The sequence below is a fragment of the Colias philodice genome, chromosome 3 (genome assembly GCF_061535455.1).
Source record: "Colias philodice isolate Cphi_HAF_F1 chromosome 3, ilColPhil1 Martin Lab GWU primary, whole genome shotgun sequence".
Lineage (NCBI taxonomy): Eukaryota > Metazoa > Arthropoda > Insecta > Lepidoptera > Pieridae > Colias > Colias philodice.
In genome coordinates this window covers 3652929-3659388 of record NC_143088.1, presented here as the reverse complement: position 1 = coordinate 3659388, position 6460 = coordinate 3652929, and positions in this window count along the sequence as shown.

The window sequence follows — 6460 nt, the reverse complement described above, 5'->3', positions numbered from 1 at the left end:
AAATGATGATTATAAATATAGGTATTTATAATCAGTGTTAACCTATTCTTTATGAAATATATTATACTAGAAATATTGTACACATTTTTGTAATACAATTAACTTGATAAGTCACTTTAGGCACGTTAAAAGCTTTCCTCACACAAGTATTTTAAGAAAAAGCTATTTTTGGTGTTTAGGTAATATCGGTAATAATACAAGAAAATTTCCCAATAATCTCATAAAAATAAACGAAGTAACACTATATAAATAATATTTGAATATTATAAACGTTTATATAAATTCACTTTTGATTCAGTTGATATTTCCTGTCAAGTGGTGATATTGTACAACTGTACTATCCCGATTCCCGACTAAACTCATAAAATATGAATGGGTTGATAGCATTTACAAATATGCAATGCCAGCAACGTCATCATTCAAACTGCTAGGTCACATTTGTTACAGTATCTACAATATTTGTAGGTACAGATATAATGCCAAAATAAACCACAACAACATGCACGCGCGCGTTTAATATAGTTTACTAGAACATGTATTGAAAAATAATTCTTACTATTTCTTTGAATTTGATGGTAAATTAAAATCATCATATTATTGATATTTAAAAACGAAAAATAAATGCCCAAGTTATTCAAAAACGGTTTCAGATGAACATAAAGCAACATGGGGCAACGTAGTTACTATTTAGTATTTAGTTATCTGTGTTTATACTCTGTACTTTCTTTGATCCTATATAACAATCGTAGTTGTGACAAACTATTCAATTCAAAATATACAAGTACTCAACCGTAATTCTTTCAACATCTTCTATAAGTGAGAGTGTCAATACAAATAAGTGATAATTTAAATATATTGGCTGCATCCTGTGGCTCCCCACTATTGTCACCAGATAATACATGTTATTGTTACGTGAAGTCATTTATATCAGGAATGTAGAGGGGTGATTTATGATACAAATGTTATTTTTATAACCTTGGCAGATATCGTCGTAGGTTTGATTATTTTTTACGATATAGGATGCATTTCATGACTTGTGAGTTCAAATCTCAACTATAAACTATTATATATTTTTTGTTAGTAAATATAAAACAATGGTTGGTATTACTTTGGCACAGCCAATTAAGGGTGCGTATAAAGCAAAATTACCAATCTTCTATTTGATGATACGTGTAATATTCAAGACCAAATCTAAAAAATAAAATATATATCAAACTAGATGATATGTTCAACGATTCTGTTCAATCAAAAACATAAAATATTAAAATTGACTCGATAAAAAAAAATCACCAAGTTAGCTCTAATTTTCACACTTTTACGTTTTCTACTTGACATGGTAATACTTATTATGATTTTTTTTTCATAAACAATTATATTAAAACATTTGCAAGATATTTGTCAGAGCATTTTGTGTAATTACTTTTAGTTTTGGTTTTATCTGCGATAAACCACTTTTATCGTGACAAAACCAAACGTTTATCTCGAGAAAAAAAGAGCGCCAAAAGTGGTTTATTGCAGATAAAACCAAAACTAAAAGTAATTACACAAAATGCTCTGACAAATATCTTGCAAATTCAGTCCACTTGATACAGTTGTTACAACCGAGACTTGTTAAACTGTCAGTCAACTGTTTTGAAGAACACAACGTTTTGTTAAAATAATATCAATATCCATAAGTATATTTAACGTTTTGTTGAAATAATATCAATATCCATAAGACACAGAGTTCCTCTAGTTTAGGAGTCAGCGTACATATTTTTGTAAAGTTAATGTTTTTGGCAAATAAAGATTTATTTTATTATTATTATTTCATTGTATATTATTTATAATCATTTTAATTTATTGTAATATAATGACTTCGTTATGTTTACATAATGCCTCTTAAACAATATAATATTATCGATTTCTTAAAATATTCCCAATTAATTACATCTTACTGAAGTTTCATATTTTATGTTCGAAAACCTTAATTGCTCATTGCGCGACGAATTTGCTCCCATTTTTTTTTTTACTTAAGATAGGGAAGCGCTTGACCACAATCTCGCCTGATGGAAAGCTAAGATGCGGTCTAAGATGGTACGCGCTTCCCTAGTAGGTACCGGTTCACTCTTCGCTTGAAGACCCCCATGATTTCGTGCTCACAGTTAAAGATTTAAATTTTCGAAATTGTCATACAAAATGTACGCATTATATTTATAGGTTGGTATTTTTTAATATAAAATTAACGAGGAGCAAATTTAGTATGAATTTAAAGCTGTAGTGTAGTGTAGTGTTCTGTATTAAACCGTAAAGCATAATGTTCAGAATGCGTCACGGCTTTTCTTTATTATCAAAACATCGTAAGACGTAAGCTTTTACAATAGAGCCATAATTTTCGCGATTCGGTCCTTCTGTGACCACAACGTGTTGTGACCAAATTTTTCGCTAACATATTCGAACTAAAAGCTTATCTTATACATTAAGTACAAATAATATAAAAAAAGTAAACTAATAAAAGTTTAAATGGCCTGGTATGTCTCTGGTATCACTGTATATGAAACAGAACATTGTTAACAGTTTTGAAAGGTGTAGCCGCGGACTGATTGAGTGATATGTTGGCCTAGTTTTATAATCTACTTCCAACTGTGGAGCGAATGAATTACTATAATATTTATCTTACTATATGCTGTAAAGCTTCACGTTGTATAAAGCAGCACAATTTCGTTTCTATTGCAATGGATGGTTTTTATTACTGACACGTAGGTACAAAATTATGTATCTTGTAAGACAGATATATTTGTAATGCTTATAATGGAGTTTAAATTCTTTTTTTATTTTAATTTAGTTCTCATGTAGTAGCTGCTTAGTGCATATGTCAGTGCATTGGTAGGTACAGTACTCCAAACTTAATAATGCGCATGCAAATCTTCGCTAATTGTCGTATTTCCGAAGACACTAGAATCATTGAATCGTAAGAACCCTAAACAACGCACTTGCATTTTACACCTTGTTCAAAAGAAATAGAAGTCAATTCACGGTCATACACAATCAAAAACAAATCGGGCGGTAGGTGACGGTTAGCCTGTCAGTCAAAAAACTCAAAAATCCGTCAGTCGTCTTTAAATATTGGTGGTGACTGCACGTGTTCTCTCTGTGTGGAATTATATAGAGCTGCTATTACATACCCTTCTTGGTTTTGTTTTTAAAGGTGAATTAAATTAATCGATGAAATGATTTACACAGGTGATGGCAGTAGGGAAAGTGAAAATGAAGAAGAGCATAATGAAACTTCCGATGTATCTAAAATGTCAGAAATAAAGATAATCCCTGATTTTGATTGTTTTTATTTTTATTTTGTTACAATTGTCACAATATTGAAGAATGATCAGTACTGTAAATACTTTTGAACTGAGATTTTAATGATTAGATATATGGTTTAAATATAAACCTGTGTTTGAAAACCATATTTTATACAATACTAGCTTGCCACCCGCGGCTTCGCCCGCTTTGTCTAAAACCTAATAAATTATATACTAAAACCTTCCTCTTGAATCACTCTATCTATTAAAAAAACCGCATCAAAATCCGTTGCGTAGTTTTAAAGATTTGAGCATACAAAGGGACATAGGCAAATAGGGACAGTGAAAGCGACTTTGTTTTATACTATGTAGTGATAAATTTTGTGTTATTTTAACCTTCTTTTCTTCCATCATTACAACAGCTTCAGTAAGACACTTTAAAAGAACTATAAAATTTTCCAAGTAAATCAATCCAACAAAGATATACTTATTCGCAATCGTGGGTTTATACTCGCTATTTACTTACAAGGAATTATCGAAACAAAATCGTTACTTACAAATACATATTAATTTCTTTTAGCACAAAATATATAATTTGACTAAATTATGCATGAAGAAAATGCATTTCACCACTCTATATAGATATCATCTTCGGACGCTCCGGGAATATGACAGTTGCCGAACAGCGACGAAGATTTCAATGCGCATTATTACTTTTGGAATACTGTACGCTATTATAAATTCGAATTGAATACATTATATTGTCAGACAGTGAAAATAAATTGCAATGTATGTTGTATACATATAAACGTAGACTTATGAAATAGGATAATTGAATGAAATTTCTTTCTTTCTTTTGGTATTATAATATGTCGTAAATGATGTAATATGTGCAATGCTGTTTTTAATCACTTATGATTAACCCCTTTCATAGCAAGCCAAGTACCGCGTTATTATGATTCAATTTGCTAATAGTGTCGATGTGAAACACACATACTGCGACATTAATTGCTTCTGAGTAATTAAACAGAAGATCCACAAAGCCATTGTAATGTTTGTTTGTACTTGACGATATTTGCATTTGAATTCTCTTTATGATAATGTCGATCATTAACGATAATTTTAACGGTTTTGTGAGATATCGAAATATAATCGCTAAAACGTGTGTATATGCTTCTTCTTCGTCTTATTTACTTGAATATTATCATATCCAAGATAGTATTCGATATAACTATTTAGGGAATAGATCATCTGACCTTGAAATGGGATTAATGTACAAGATAGTGGAAATATAAAACCACTATTAAACGTTCTAATTAGTTTAATTGCAACGAAAATATAAATACAACTTCTGTAAAACCTAGTGCTGAAGTTGAAGAAAGGTTCAATGATAGGTTTGTCTATTTTAATTGAGTTATTTATTTTCATTAAAGTTTTATATCAAAAATTAATTTAGATAACTCAATACTTAACAAAATGTAAATTAAAAATATCCACATCGCAGCTTACGTTAAAACAGTTTCTGAAACGAAAAATTTGGTTGTTGAAAAAGCATTTGCTGATTAAAACCTACAGTTATTTTCCGTCATGCGATTGCGTGTGCGTTGGACTTATTGAAATAAGTGCTTTCTGTAAACAACTCATTGTTAAAAACGAAACAATTCGTTTTAATCTTAAAGAAGCGTTTCGACCATGTAAGCTTTATAACTTATACTAGCTGCTTGATTCAAATTTAAAATATCACTCCAAAATTCGTTCAGATTATTTTGAGCTATAAGTGTATGACTTTTGTACCTATAGGAATTTTTTACCATCATCGATATACGTGTTCAAAATTCAAACAGTACCTCGTATTCTAAACAAATTTTGTTATCGTTAAATTGTTGTTTAAGACAATTTTTCTCTTTCTTACAGTAAAAAAATATAAGTATATTGTTATCTATAGTACTTCAACTTGTATTAAATGAATGCGGAAGGTATTTCGTAAATTCTCCATATAAACGATCTTGCCTTTTTTTCCATGGATATTTATCATCGAGCAATGACTTTATTACAGAAAAATATTTATCAATTTCTCCTATGCACCTATGTTTTCCTTCTTGTTAGTAGTTCATTCTTTAAGCTCTAGAACGTAATTATTTAATATTGTAATGATCTATTAAAAAATAAGTAACGCACTTTTTAAACAATTCAATCCAAACCACGAAGCTCATTATAGCAAAGGCAAAAAAATAATTGATTATTCATATTTACGCCATACGTGCCCTTACACTATAACAAATGTATGGACGATATTCATATAAAGCAATACAACGAGCGTGTACAACGCCCGTGAACTAAAAAAACAACCCTTTGCAACCCTGTTCCATTTCACGCTACACGTGTACACAGTACATCCACTGTCATACATAAACAGATTACATTTTAAAAGTCAACTAGCTGTTGCACGCGATTATAATTTCATTAGCTCTTGCCCCAGCTTTGTATAGTAATGAAGAATACTATACGACTTAAAGATATTTTATTGAAGTACTTATTTCTTTATATGCTTACGCTTTACCTTCAATTTTGTGCAAGATAAACCTAAAACTAAAAACGTTCGATACGTAAAAACAAATTTAAACTTTTATTGAATTATTAAATTAAAATGAGGATAGTAAAATTTAAAAAGACGTGTGACTGACACTGAACAAAATATTTGCTCAATAAATGTATTAGTAACAATTTTATCTTATTTTTTAGTTTTATTGCGTTAGTTACTCATAATATTTTCAAAATTTGTATATTATACTATTAATAACCTCACAATTAACATAACATACATCCCTATTCAAACGCTAACTATAGTTATTTCCAGTGTTTACTTCCAATTGATATCAAATGTAGCTCCATTGAGCTGAAATGCGTTCGTAGCGAGCATGTATTATGCAGAAGGGTACAAAATATTCACGTTATTGCCATTTCAATGCGATTGGTATACAAGTATAGGGACATTAACTGTTATTCGAGATTTTGAATTTAGTTAATATTTAATTATTAACGAGTGTGCTTTTAATCTGATTATTGTCGGAGGCCAAGACTCACTTTGGGTCCCTGCGCCACTCTAGTAAGTAGTAAGTATTGTAATAAAACAAAATAGGACTATGTATAAAGACCAATGAGATCGAATCCAAATATTTATT